We start from the raw sequence: 16,137 nt of genomic DNA on the forward strand, positions 1-16,137 counted from the left end.
ATAATTTGCTTTTAATAGATGCAGAAAAACAAGATAAACAGAGCGAAAGAATTCGAATAAAATTGGATAACTAATAAAGAATATATAATTTGTATTAAAAGTATGAAAAACTATTTCACTACACAAATTGCCAGCTTGGGCCTCAGTTTGTAACGTCTTTGCCTCACTATTTATCAATTGGTTTAAATATGTTTAATTTTGTTTATCCCATTAAGTTCCCTTTTTATCCCCCGAAACTTAATATCTTTATGCCTTTGACCAGTTTATATGATTTTTTTCATATTGCGTGCATGACATTTCACAAAATCTTTTAGAAACTTTAAATAATTGATACTATTTTCGGAATATTTAATATTCATTATCATTGATTTTTGTTTTAAAACTTAAAAGTTTATAAAAAATTAAAAAAATTCCATCATATGAGGACACTAATATGTTATCGATATAAAGAAAATAATTATTGGATAGTTAGGCAATAAAGTAACGGACTCATGAGTGTGTTGCAAATTTATCTTGTGATTTTCAAAGCTGTTCATGTTATTACAAAAATCATAACTTCCTTTTTTTAATATGAGTTATCCGATCCAAACTAGCGTTGATTAGTTTGTCTGATTTGTATGCTTCTATTGAAAGTAAATTATTTTTGGAGTGGACTTGCCCTTTAAGGGGATTCGTACACATTTCGTCGTAACCGGATGGAGTTGCTAGGCTCTGTACGGCCATGCATTATGGCTCAAGGCATGGGCACACAGAAGGTTTTCTTCTTTTGGAGTCCGGGGGGAAACTCAAAGAATTATTGATAATTTATTGCATTTTCTTTTCTTGTTTTTTATTTGTGGGAACTGCCCCCTACCCTAGCCCCCGCTGAATAGAGTCATGGTTCAGTGACAAAGCAATGTCCTCGTAACTGCAAGGCCCCACGATCAAAACCGTGTCGATGTGCTATATATTAGTGCCCTTTTGTGGGGCATTATTCATCATTTCTGTCATTTATGACTTAAGGGCGTAGGTCCCTTAGTTGATAAGCATAGTAGCATACACATGCTTTAGCAGTCACGCAAAACAAACACCGGCAAATTATTATTCAATAAAATCTGAGAATGTATACTATTATCTAGATCTATTAGGAATAAATCATTTTTAAAATAATTCCATAAATTTGGGTAAAACAAAAGATAGTCCAACTTTATGAGCAACAGTGTATATTTTTTGTGTTGGACCGATACTAATTTTTGTTGCCCTTTATATTTCCGATTCTGATGAAAGTTGATTCGATTCTTTTAATGTCATTGATCTCCCCTTACGTAGCAAAACAGTAAAATATGAATAGAAATCACCTTTGAATACTGAAAGTAAATACATAAACTAAGGCGATATAAGGGTTACAAAAAATATGAGACGGCGAGTGGTATTTCCTGATGTAAAAGTCAGCATAATTGGAAAAGAGACAAAGAAGAAAAACAAAAATAATTTGATCAGTCAAGTTCACATTTTATTCACCACTCACGATTTCATAGTGTTGAGTTAATTATACAAAAATGGCGAGACCGATTACAATCGAGTTTTAACAAACATGTTCTTTATTTAAAAAGTAAAGATTACTCATGCCTTACAGTGTAAGATACTGAGTGAGGTCTTTCTACTGGGATTGTCAATGAATTGCGATACAACTAGAGTATGGTATTGACAGTCCTGGTTTTTACCAGTTTCCAGTATCTTATTTGGATCAACGCTCGCGTCGATAATATTTATTTTGGTGAAAAGTATCTACCTTAGGGTGATAATGTCGCAGAAGGAGATTGGCTATGCAGAATGAAGGAGGCACAGTACTAAAGGCACGTGTAGAAGTACATAGATGAAGATTAAAAGTGCAGATGAAAAGTAAATAACTACAATTCTAAAGAAATTTCCTGGATGTTAACATTTTCATTGGTCTCCACTTACGTAGCAAAACAGTGAAATATAAATTAAATTCGCCTTTGAATACTGAAAGTAAATACATGAACTATGGCGATATAAAGATTACAAAAAATATGAGACTGCTAGTGGTATTTCCTGATGTAAAAGTCAGCATAATTGGAAAAAGAAAAAAGAAAATTTTGTGAAGAAAAAAGAAGACGGAGGAGGAAATATTCTGATCTGTCAAGTTCACATCTCATTCACTGCTCACAATTTCATAGTGTCGGATTGGTTATACAAAAGTGGCAAGACCGATTACAAGCGAGTTTTAACCAATATGTTCTATATTTAAAAAGTAAAGATCACTCATGCCTTACAGTGTAGGATATTGAGTGAGGTCTTTCTACAGGGATTGTCAAGGAATTGCGATACAACATGCATTATAGTGTAGGATATTGAGTAAGGTCTTTCTCCTGAGATTGTCAATGAATTGCGATACAACATTGTCTAGATTATATGTTATTGACAGTCCCAGGTATTACCAGTTTGCAGTATCTTAGTTGGATCAACGTTTGCGTCGATAAGGGGAACTTCCTTTTATTTTGGTGAAAAGTATCTCCCTGAGGGTGATAGTATTGCAGAAGGTGATTAGATGCGCAGAATGACGGGGCGTGTAGAAGTACATAGGTAACAATAATAATAATAATAATATTTAGCTCTTATATAGCGCTTAATATAATGCCTATCAGCGCGTTACAAATATACTGTATTACCTCGGTCATTGGATTCAGCGCTTGCCCGCACACACTGTTTGCACAATCTCCACTCCCTGGGGAGTATTCCAGCCAAGCGTTACTTGACGTTCAAAAGCTATTTGATCAACAATGACGGTCGCATCCTACCGGGTACCCATTTAACACCTGGGTGGAGAGTAGCAAGGGCAGGTTAATATCTTGCCAAGGGATATTAGTGCCGTGTCGGGTTTTGAACCCTCGACCTCCGCACATACAGTCAAGCGCCTTAAACCACTCAACTACGACACTCCCACGAAAATGAAAGGTGAAAAGGCCTAACTACATTTACAAAGGAATTTCCTGAATGTTAACATTTTCATTGGTCTCCACTTACGTAGCAAAACAGTAACATATAATTTGCAATCGCCTATGAATACTGAAAGTAATTACAAGAACTATGGCGATATAAGGAATACCAACAAATATGAGTTTTCGATTTGTGTAGTGATTTTCTAAGTTTTTCATGTCATCAAAGATTGATAACTTTCTTATTAGTTATTTTGCTCAAACTTGTTTTGATTGGTTCGTTTTATTTTTCTGCTTCTATTGAAAGTAAGTTATTTTTGGAGTGGAGTTGCCCTTTAACTACTGAAAGTAAATTCATGAAGTAAGGCGATATAAGGATTACCAACAAATATGAGACGGCGAGTGGTATTTCCTGATGTAAACGTCAGCATAATTGGAAAAGGAAAAAAGTGCATATTTTGAAGAAAAAAGAAGATGGAGGAGGGAAATGATTTAATTAGTCAAGTTCACATCTTATTCACCGCTCACAATTTCATAGTGTCGAGTTAGGTAGACAAGAATTGCGAGACCGATTACAATCGAGTTTATAGCCGAAATGTTATATATTAAGAAAGTAAAAAAAATACTCATGCCTTATAGTATAGAATACTAAGTGAGATCGTTCTAAAGTATCTCCCTGAGGGTGATAGTATTGCGGAAGGAGATTAGATGCGCAGAATGAAGGAGGTATAGTACTTAAGGCACGTGTAAAAGTACATAGATGAAGATGAAATGCAGATGAAAAGTAAATAACTAAAATTCGAAAGGAATTTCCTGGATATTGACATTTTCATTGGTCTCCACTTACGTAGCAAAACAGTAAAATATGAATGTAAATCGCCTTTAAATACTGAAAGTAAATACATGAACTATGGCGATACAAGGATTACAAAAAAAATATGAGAAGGCGATTGGTATTTCCTGATGTAAAACTCAGCATCATTGCAAAAATAAAAAGTGCAGATTTTGAGGAAAAACAAAAACGGACGAGGAAAATAATTTGATCAGTCAAAGCGGATTTTATTCACCACTCACAATTTCACAGTGTCGAGTTAGTGTCGACTTAAAATATATTTTAATAATAATTTTAACCAACATGTTCCATATTTAAAAAGTAAAGATTACGCATGCATTACAGTTTATGATAACGAGTGAGGTCTTTCTACTGGGATTGTCAATAACTTGCGATACAACATTGTCTAGAGTATGTTCATAAACGCATGACTTTACGAACGACTTGAATATGAAGTGCCAGATAGGATGCCCAAAGTGTTTCCTTATGTTTTAACAAAGTGTGACTATACCTGCAAAAATAATAATAATAATAATACTAGAATTTAAATCGTCACGAGGACGATTAAGGTGGTCTGTCTTCAAGTCTTATGATAGATTATAATACTTACTATATTGAGAAAGGGAGAAGTTATATAGACATGTAAACAATGATGATCATCATGATGATCATGATGATGATGATCTTGATAGTAATGGTGATGACGATGTTGATGATGATGATGATGATCATGATGATGTTGATGATGATCATCAACAGACCATGATGACATCTGATTGAAAAAAAATGAGGGAACATTTAGATAGCATATAGTCTCAGCTACAACATACTCCAAAATCAACAAAAACCAAACGGAAATAACGGCGATATTGCTCGCAAAAGACAGGAATGTAGAATCCAGATTTGAGAAAAAGTCATCTCCCATAGGGACTACACTCAAAAAGTAATGGATCAAGTGATAATAGGGGAATAATAAAGTAAACATGGTTGTTTATAACATTATTTGTGATTCTACGTGTTTTAATAAGCAAAGGAAAAGGTACAGTGAAAGGTCAAAAAGAAAAAAAAAGTGTAGAAAAAAATTGTTGGAGACGCCCGGACTCGAACCAGGGACCTCGAGGTCGGAAGTCAAGTGCGTTACCGATGTACCAAAATATTTCCCATAGAGATTACACGTAAACGGAAAATGGAATTATCAAATCCCACTTTGTAAGTGAAATATGAGCATGATCCCGGCATCTGATCGAAAATTAAAGGGCACACTTACGATAGCATATTGACTCAGCTACAACATACTCAAAGCTCAGCGTAAACGAAGATAAAACGACGGAGATATTGCTCGCGAAAGACAAGAATGTAGAAACCAGTTTTGAGAAAAAGTCATGTCCCATAGAGAATACACGCAAAATGTGAAAAATTGACATGCCTCCTTTAATCGCAAAAATACGCCATGATGCCATTGTTCAAATGAAATATCGTGGCAAATACATTCGTAGAGAATATTCTCAGCTAAAACATATCAAAATTTGAAAGAAAATTGATCAATATTTACAGAGATACAATCAATTTTCCAAAAATCTGCTAACGTCATAATATGCAAATTGAAATTTTAAGTTCGGAGGCCATTATGATGACGTCATGAGTTAATTGAAGGTCAAATGAGACATGAAATCATATCTCCGACTCATGATCTATCTAAATATGAAAAAAATTGGGGGTATCTATCCATTCTGAAGAGTTAAAATGAATTTTGTATAGGCTTGTTTTTGCACATGTAATGTGGATAGGGATAATGCAGATCCGCGTGTGCTGTAAACTTTGACGGACGCTCATTGCGTTATCACTGGTCAGAAAAAGGTGAACAAGGTATCAAAATGCTTGGAAAAATGTGGTTGATATGATAGAGAAAATTTGGCGTTTCCATGTTGTAAAATGTCAGTACGCGCACTTACGCGCGGAAACGCGCGCAAAAAAGTGCTCTCGCGCAAAATCTTGAAAATGCTTACAATGGCCTGAAACGTGTGCAAAAAAAATTTGGAACGAATTTGAGCATTTTAAAATTTTAATGCGCGCGTACGTGCGCGTCGAGGTGCGCGCGCAAATTTTGTTGACATTTTTAGTTGAACTTTGACCTGAAATTGATGTATACCAAATATGGTTTATTTTTGAAGACTCGTTATCGAGATATGATAATGACTTGATTTTTACAAAATGGCGCCTGGATGACGTCACGATGACCCCATGAACTTGAAAAAGGTTTCGGGAACTTGATATTATAGGGCCTAATGACTATCAGAAATTTGAAGGAAATTGACCAAGTCGATTTCGAGTAAACGTATACACAAAAAAAGTGTACGGAAGAAATAAAAATAAACTAGAATTTAAATCGTCACGAGGACGATTAAGGTGGTCTGTCTTCAAGTCTTATGATAGATTATAATACTTACTATATTGAGAAAGGGAGAAGTTATATAGACATGTAAACAATGATGATCATCATGATGATCATGATGATGATGATCTTGATAGTAATGGTGATGACGATGTTGATGATGATGATGATGATCATGATGATGTTGATGATGATCATCAACAGACCATGATGACATCTGATTGAAAAAAATGAGGGAACATTTAGATAGCATATAGTCTCAGCTACAACATACTCCAAAATCAACAAAAACCAAACGGAAATAACGGCGATATTGCTCGCAAAAGACAGGAATGTAGAATCCAGATTTGAGAAAAAGTCATCTCCCATAGGGACTACACTCAAAAAGTAATGGATCAAGTGATAATAGGGGAATAATAAAGTAAACATGGTTGTTTATAACATTATTTGTGATTCTACGTGTTTTAATAAGCAAAGGAAAAGGTACAGTGAAAGGTCAAAAAGAAAAAAAAAGTGAAGAAAAAAATTGTTGGAGACGCCCGGACTCGAACCAGGGACCTCGAGGTCGGAAGTCAAGTGCGTTATACCGATGTACCAAAATATTTCCCATAGAGATTACACGTAAACGGAAAATGAAATTATCAAATCCCACTTTGTAAGTGAAATATGAGCATGATCCCGGCATCTGATCGAAAATTAAAGGGCACACTTACGATAGCATATTGACTCAGCTACAACATACTCAAAGCTCAGCGTAAACGAAGATAAAACGACGGAGATATTGCTCGCGAAAGACAAGAATGTAGAAACCAGTTTTGAGAAAAAGTCATGTCCCATAGAGAATACACGCAAAATGTGAAAAATTGACATGCCTCCTTTAATCGCAAAAATACGCCATGATGCCATTGTTCAAATGAAATATCGTGGCAAATACATTCGTAGAGAATATTCTCAGCTAAAACATATCAAAATTTGAAAGAAAATTGATCAATATTTACAGAGATACAATCAATTTTCCAAAAATCTGCTAACGTCATAATATGCAAATTGAAATTTTAAGTTCGGAGGCCATTATGATGACGTCATGAGTTAATTGAGGGTCAAATGAGACATGAAATCATATCTCCGACTCATGATCTATCTAAATATGAAAAAAATTGGGGGTATCTATCCATTCTGAAGAGTTAAAATGAATTTTGTATAGGCTTGTTTTTGCACATGTAATGTGGATAGGGATAATGCAGATCCGCGTGTGCTGTAAACTTTGACGGACGCTCATTGCGTTATCACTGGTCAGAAAAAGGTGAACAAGGTATCAAAATGCTTGGAAAAATGTGGTTGATATGATAGAGAAAATTTGGCGTTTCCATGTTGTAAAATGTCAGTACGCGCACTTACGCGCGGAAACGCGCGCAAAAAAGTGCTCTCGCGCAAAATCTTGAAAATGCTTACAATGGCCTGAAACGTGTGCAAAAAAAATTTGGAACGAATTTGAGCATTTTAAAATTTTAATGCGCGCGTACGTGCGCGTCGAGGTGCGCGCGCAAATTTTGTTGACATTTTTAGTTGAACTTTGACCTGAAGTTGATGTATACCAAATATGGTTTATTTTTGAAGACTCGTTATCGAGATATGATAATGACTTGATTTTTACAAAATGGCGCCTGGATGACGTCACGATGACCCCATGAACTTGAAAAAGGTTTCGGGAACTTGATATTATAGGGCCTAATGACTATCAGAAATTTGAAGGAAATTGACCAAGTCGATTTCGAGTAAACGTATACACAAAAAAAGTGTACGGAAGAAATAAAAATAAACTAGAATTTAAATCGTCACGAGGACGATTAAGGTGGTCTGTCTTCAAGTCTTATGATAGATTATAATACTTACTATATTGAGAAAGGGAGAAGTTATATAGACATGTAAACAATGATGATCATCATGATGATCATGATGATGATGATCTTGATAGTAATGTAGATGACGATGTTGATGATGATGATGATGATCATGATGATGTTGATGATGATCATCAACAGACCATGATGACATCTGATTGAAAAAAATGAGGGAACATTTAGATAGCATATAGTCTCAGCTACAACATACTCCAAAATCAACAAAAACCAAACGGAAATAACGGCGATATTGCTCGCAAAAGACAGGAATGTAGAATCCAGATTTGAGAAAAAGTCATCTCCCATAGGGACTACACTCAAAAAGTAATGGATCAAGTGATAATAGGGGAATAATAAAGTAAACATGGTTGTTTATAACATTATTTGTGATTCTACGTGTTTTAATAAGCAAAGGAAAAGGTACAGTGAAAGGTCAAAAAGAAAAAAAAAGTGAAGAAAAAAATTGTTGGAGACGCCCGGACTCGAACCAGGGACCTCGAGGTCGGAAGTCAAGTGCGTTACCGATGTACCAAAATATTTCCCATAGAGATTACACGTAAACGGAAAATGGAATTATCAAATCCCACTTTGTAAGTGAAATATGAGCATGATCCCGGCATCTGATCGAAAATTAAAGGGCACACTTACGATAGCATATTGACTCAGCTACAACATACTCAAAGCTCAGCGTAAACGAAGATAAAACGACGGAGATATTGCTCGCGAAAGACAAGAATGTAGAAACCAGTTTTGAGAAAAAGTCATGTCCCATAGAGAATACACGCAAAATGTGAAAAATTGACATGCCTCCTTTAATCGCAAAAATACGCCATGATGCCATTGTTCAAATGAAATATCGTGGAGAATACATTCGTAGAGAATATTCTCAGCTAAAACATATCAAAATTTGAAAGAAAATTGATCAATATTTACAGAGATACAATCAATTTTCCAAAAATCTGCTAACGTCATAATATGCAAATTGAAATTTTAAGTTCGGAGGCCATTATGATGACGTCATGAGTTAATTGAGGGTCAAATGAGACATGAAATCATATCTCCGACTCATGATCTATCTAAATATGAAAAAAATTGGGGGTATCTATCCATTCTGAAGAGTTAAAATGAATTTTGTATAGGCTTGTTTTTGCACATGTAATGTGGATAGGGATAATGCAGATCCGCGTGTGCTGTAAACTTTGACGGACGCTCATTGCGTTATCACTGGTCAGAAAAAGGTGAACAAGGTATCAAAATGCTTGGAAAAATGTGGTTGATATGATAGAGAAAATTTGGCGTTTCCATGTTGTAAAATGTCAGTACGCGCACTTACGCGCGGAAACGCGCGCAAAAAAGTGCTCTCGCGCAAAATCTTGAAAATGCTTACAATGGCCTGAAACGTGTGCAAAAAAAATTTGGGACGAATTTGAGCATTTTAAAATTTTAATGCGCGCGTACGTGCGCGTCGAGGTGCGCGCGCAAATTTTGTTGACATTTTTAGTTGAACTTTGACCTGAAGTTGATGTATACCAAATATGGTTTATTTTTGAAGACTCGTTATCGAGATATGATAATGACTTGATTTTTACAAAATGGCGCCTGGATGACGTCACGATGACCCCATGAACTTGAAAAAGGTTTCGGGAACTTCATATCATAGGGCCTGATGACTAGCAGAAATTTGAAGGAAATTGACCAGGTCGAGTTCGAGTAAACGTATACACAAAAAAAGTGTACGGAATAAATAAAAATAAATAAAGAATAAAGAATAAAGAAAGAAAATTCTAACGAAATCAATAGGTGATCTGTCATCGACAGACCACCTAACTAGAATTTAAATCGTCACGAGGACGATTAAGGTGGTCTGTCTTCAAGTCTTATGATAGATTATAATACTTACTATATTGAGAAAGGGAGAAGTTATATAGACATGTAAACAATGATGATCATCATGATGATCATGATGATGATGATCCTGATAGTAATGGTGATGACGATGTTGATGATGATGATGATCATCATGATGATGTTGATGATGATCATCAACAGACCATGATGACATCTGATTGAAAAAAATGAGGGAACATTTAGATAGCATATAGTCTCAGCTACAACATACTCCAAAATCAACAAAAACCAAACGGAAATAACGGCGATATTGCTCGCAAAAGACAGGAATGTAGAATCCAGATTTGAGAAAAAGTCATCTCCCATAGGGACTACACTCAAAAAGTAATGGATCAAGTGATAATAGGGGAATAATAAAGTAAACATGGTTGTTTATAACATTATTTGTGATTCTACGTGTTTTAATAAGCAAAGGAAAAGGTACAGTGAAAGGTCAAAAAGAAAAAAAAAGTGAAGAAAAAAATTGTTGGAGACGCCCGGACTCGAACCAGGGACTTCGAGGTCGGAAGTCAAGTGCGTTACCGATGTACCAAAATATTTCCCATAGAGATTACACGTAAACGGAAAATGGAATTATCAAATCCCACTTTGTAAGTGAAATATGAGCATGATCCCGGCATCTGATCGAAAATTAAAGGGCACACTTACGATAGCATATTGACTCAGCTACAACATACTCAAAGCTCAGCGTAAACGAAGATAAAACGACGGAGATATTGCTCGCGAAAGACAAGAATGTAGAAACCAGTTTTGAGAAAAAGTCATGTCCCATAGAGAATACACGCAAAATGTGAAAAATTGACATGCCTCCTTTAATCGCAAAAATACGCCATGATGCCATTGTTCAAATGAAATATCGTGTGAAATACATTCGTAGAAAATATTCTCAGCTAAAACATATCAAAATTTGAAAGAAAATTGATCAACATTTACAGAGATACAATCAATTTTCCAAAAATCTGCTAACGTCATAATATGCAAATTGAAATTTTAAGTTCGGAGGCCATTATGATGACGTCATGAGTTAATTGAGGGTCAAATGAGACATGAAATCATATCTCCGACTCATGATCTATCTAAATATGAAAAAAATTGGGGGTATCTATCCATTCTGAAGAGTTAAAATGAATTTTGTATAGGCTTGTTTTTGCACATGTAATGTGGATAGGGATAATGCAGATCCGCGTGTGCTGTAAACTTTGACGGACGCTCATTGCGTTATCACTGGTCAGAAAAAGGTGAACAAGGTATCAAAATGCTTGGAAAAATGTGGTTGATATGATAGAGAAAATTTGGCGTTTCCATGTTGTAAAATGTCAGTACGCGCACTTACGCGCGGAAACGCGCGCAAAAAAGTGCTCTCGCGCAAAATCTTGAAAATGCTTACAATTGCCTGAAACGTGTGCAAAAAAAATTTGGAACGAATTTGAGCATTTTAAAATTTTAATGCGCGCGTACGTGCGCGTCGAGGTGCGCGCGCAAATTTTGTTGACATTTTTAGTTGAACTTTGACCTGAAGTTGATGTATACCAAATATGGTTTATTTTTGAAGACTCGTTATCGAGATATGATAATGACTTGATTTTTACAAAATGGCGCCTGGATGACGTCACGATGACCCCATGAACTTGAAAAAGGTTTCGGGAACTTGATATTATAGGGCCTAATGACTATCAGAAATTTGAAGGAATTTGACCAAGTCGATTTCGAGTAAACGTATACACAAAAAAAGTGTACGGAAGAAATAAAAATAAATAAAGAATAAAGAATAAAGAAAGAAAATTCTAACGAAATCAATAGGTGATCTGTCATCGACAGACCACCTAATAAAGAAAGAATAAAGAATAAAGAATAAAGAATAAAGAAAGAAAATTCTAACGAAATCAATAGGTGATCTGTCATCGACAGACCACCTAATAATAATAATATAATATAAAATTGTTATAATAAAAATATCATCTGCCTTAACTTAAGTTGATGCATTAAAAAACGAATGAGCATCTCATTTGGCTTCTCATATTTAAGTGCTTCGTAAATTCATGCGTAACTTTACGAACAACTTCATGAAACACAACCCCCCCCCCCCCCTGGTTATTACCAGTTTGCAGTATCTTAGCCTTATCAACGCTCGCGTTGATAAGGGGAATTTTCTTTTATTTTGGTGAAAAGTATCTCCCTGATGAAGATATTATTGCAGAAGGAGATTGGCTGTGCAGCATGAAGGAGGTATAATACTAAGACACGTGTAGAAGTACATAGATGAAAATGTAGGAAATCGGGTCCCATGAATATATAATTCAGATCACTTGTTAAGAGGCCCTCAGCGCAATCGCCTCGGTTCTCTGGTTCGTTTTGCTCGCCAGAATTTACGGACTCCAACACAGCGCCAGGGCCATCGACAAGAGGCTAGGCAGTGACCGACTGATGACCAACCGATACCCGGGCGGCCTTCCACCGACCACCGGTTGATTTAAAAGGAATTGCCTGGTGGCCGGCTGGTGGGCGGAGCATCTGCGGGTGTCTCGTAGCCGAAATACGCTCGGTCGCCGCCTGGGCACTGACTTAAAAAACCGTTCGCCGTCGAGCGATTTAGGTCAAAAATCGGAGACACTAGGTCAAAGGCTGCCGAGATGTCGCTGCCCGGACGCCGACCGATTTTGAACTCGCGGCCCAACGACCAATTGATATCCCAGCGACGACCGGCGGTGACCGGGCGGCGACTGCCCGGGCACCAAGCGTATTTTGGGCAGCGAGTGAAAAGTGAGCAGGCGCCGCCCGAATTTTAACTCCGCGCTAAAACTTCTGCGGCGACCAAGTGATGCCCTTAAAACAAGCGGCTATACCCGGCCGGCCGCCGAATGTTACTTCCGTTTGTATTGAATGGTAGTGGTTATTAGGCTGCTTTTTGGGGTTGTGACCATAGCATTAGGCACGTGTAGAAGTACATAGATGAAGATGAAATGAAGATGAAAAGTAAATAACTAAAATCAAAAGAAATTTCCTGGATGTTAACATTTTCATTGGTCTCCCCTTACGTAGCAAAACAGTAAAATATGAATGTAAATCGCCTTCAAATACTGAAAATATTTACATGAACTATGGCGATCAGGCGCGTACGCAGACGGGAGGGGTTTTGGGGTTAACCCCCCCCCCCCCCCACAAAAAAAAAGATTAATGTGTGGGTATTGGAGGATAAAACCCTCCTCACTCAGAAAAAAATGACCTTACCCCACCCCCTCCCCTCCCACTGAATGAAATATCGGTCGGCCCAATTTTTCAATTTCCGGGACAAAAAAACAAATGTACCCACGATGTATAAAAAATGAACATGCAACAACTCTTCATGGAATGTCAAATATATATATATATATGACAATAATGAATATTCAGAAATAGAATGACAGGCGCCATCATTCCATGTATTACCAATGATTACATAGTGACGAGTAAGTTATACAGAAATGGCGAAACTGGTTACAAGCAAGTATCAACCAATATGTTCCATAGTAAAACGTAATGATTACTTTCTCTTTTTTACTATTTCGCTTTTTAATCTAGTCTCTTTTCGACCTCTGTCTCTCTTCTCAATCTTTAAATGTCATTTATATTTATGCTTTTTTTTAATGTCATGACTCTCGTGTGAATTTATGTTTATTATATGACGTGTAAGGTGTTAAGAAATTATCTTGTAACTACATTGTATTTTTTTTATGTGCTGCCAGTGGAGGTCAATTTTCTATGTTTTCATTATCAGTTTCAAAACAAAAAAAGTATAGTGGCCATGGTAATATCCTATGTCAACACTTCTATTTATCCTCGTTGCAGGAACTTATATATATATACATAGGCTTTATGAATAATTTTCCATCAGCCTAGGAGGCTAAACAGCAAACTGACAATGTTAACCGAAGTGGGAATTTACCTTTTGACAAACACAATTACATCTACAATTAGGAAAGTATTTTGCACACATGAGAAATATAATAAAATTTAAAGAGTAGACAACGATTTAAAATGGTTTATTGACAGGCTGACAAAATGTAGGTCAAGAGGTTGTTTACATTTTTGAGGGAAATTCACGCGCTAGGAAATGTAATACTTTGTATTACATTGGAAGGAAATGTACAAGCGTATGTACGCTTATCAAGCAAGCGCGGAAAATACCGCCAGCAAATTAAAAATAACACGAAGGGGCTTTCATTCTAGTTATGGCTTTCATTTTGAATGGACAAGAAGAAAAATTTACGGAGTCTAAAACATTCCCACCACCTCCCCATTATCTCCACCAATAAAAGTATTTTTAGTATATTAGTGGCATAAATTAAGTATTGCTTGGTGGTTCGAAGTAGCCAAGGTATACGTATTAGTACGGAAAGGATTTAGGGTTTCAGGTATGAAAGGTACGGATAGGGTTTATGTAATAAATTGGTCAGTGATTTATGAAGTTAATGCAGAGCCGGGGGCATTTGGCCTGGTCGCACATCAACTTGCGTCGTGCACAAAGAAAGTGGGCCGTAGGGGAATTTTTCCCATTGGGTTTCGCCCCTACCCGGTTTTGTATGGGTAAATCACTAATCACATGGTACTGATAAGTTTATTGATCAATAATTGTCATCCGATAATTTTCGACCCCACTCAATTTTTACATGCGAGGGGGTTGCCAATGTATATTCAGTCGAATTTGTTCGCATGTCAATTCTTAGTTTTCCGGTCCCCATTCGATTTGAATGCGGGGGGACCTAGTTGTACCTACACACTTTCAAACTCAGGGTGTCACGCTTTAATCTTAGGCATCATCCGATCTTACAGGCGGAGAGGCTGGTATATATATACATCTATATTCTATAACTTTAGGCATCACTCGATTTTATAGGCGGGGGGCTGATATAATGACTTAATGTATATAAGTTTAGCCTAGGCATCACTCGATTTCATAGGCGGGGGGCCTAGCATAACTTTAGGCATCACTCGATTTTATAGGCGGGGGGCTGATATAATGACTTAATGTATATAAGTTAAACCTAGGCATCACTCGATTTCATAGGCGGGGGGGCCTAGCATTGCATTTGTAAGCATTTGTTATGATTCAATATATCTGTGTTATTTTGTTATGACACCCAGAAAATCAAAATGTGCAAAATAAGCGTCCATCTCAAAATGTTAATAAAGCCACGACATAAACGCAAATTTGGTTGTTTGTTATTTTTGTTAGCCGTGAATAAATACTGAATCATTATTATATCACTATTTTCAAGAAAAAAAAAATAATGGTAAAATACAAATATGCATGATTGCTAGGGAAAGTGCAATAACTCTTCATGGAAGATAAATTGTATGTAATATGATAATAATGAATATTTAGAAATAGAAAAATAGGCGCCCTCATGCCATGTATAACCAATGTTGATCGATAGAATGTAAAGTAGATTAACTGTCCTTAGCTCGATAGCATTACAGTTTAGACAATGCAAGAGTTTCCAAACTCAAGGGCACTGCATTTACTATACCTAATGTCATTCATGTTTAAAGACTGAGACATAATGAATATTCGTGCTATATGTAACATGTTCTCATCATCCCTCATCTCCCCAGAACAATATATTTTCCATACCCTTCCTAATAAGTGTCCCTAATTAAAAGCGACTATTTTAAAAAGAGTATTTTTTTCTCAAATTTCCCGCAAATATTTTATCTCGTCAAATTTATCTCTTTAAGTATTATATTGAAGGTCTGTATTCATGTTCTCATTTTCCTTAATCCTCATCATGATTTTCTAATGATGGGAACAATATCGGTCTATATGTGACCTCAACAATCGTTCTTTTCTTCTTTTTTGTGCTCGGTCGCGTTGCTCGCGCAGCAGTTAGGTACGGTGCTGAAGCTGTTTCTTATATTCCCCTTTTATTTTCCCGATTATTTAGGTTTGTTCTTTCCATTTGGATTGAACGAAGGGGACGAATTCCTACCGGCTAACGATGATGGTTCCACAACCGAGCTACCAATCTCCGTCACCTTCCCGTTCTTCGATCACGACCATACTAGTCTTTTTGTAAGTCACTCGTTGCTTGAACCAAATATTTTGTTTAAAAGAAATCTGTCGATCCCGTTACATGACATCAAATTTATGAACACATATCATAAATTAGGTTTTACAACACATTTTGT

This window comes from Strongylocentrotus purpuratus, unplaced genomic scaffold, assembly GCF_000002235.5.
Source record: "Strongylocentrotus purpuratus isolate Spur 01 unplaced genomic scaffold, Spur_5.0 spur5_scaffold_10, whole genome shotgun sequence".
Classification (NCBI taxonomy): domain Eukaryota; kingdom Metazoa; phylum Echinodermata; class Echinoidea; order Camarodonta; family Strongylocentrotidae; genus Strongylocentrotus; species Strongylocentrotus purpuratus.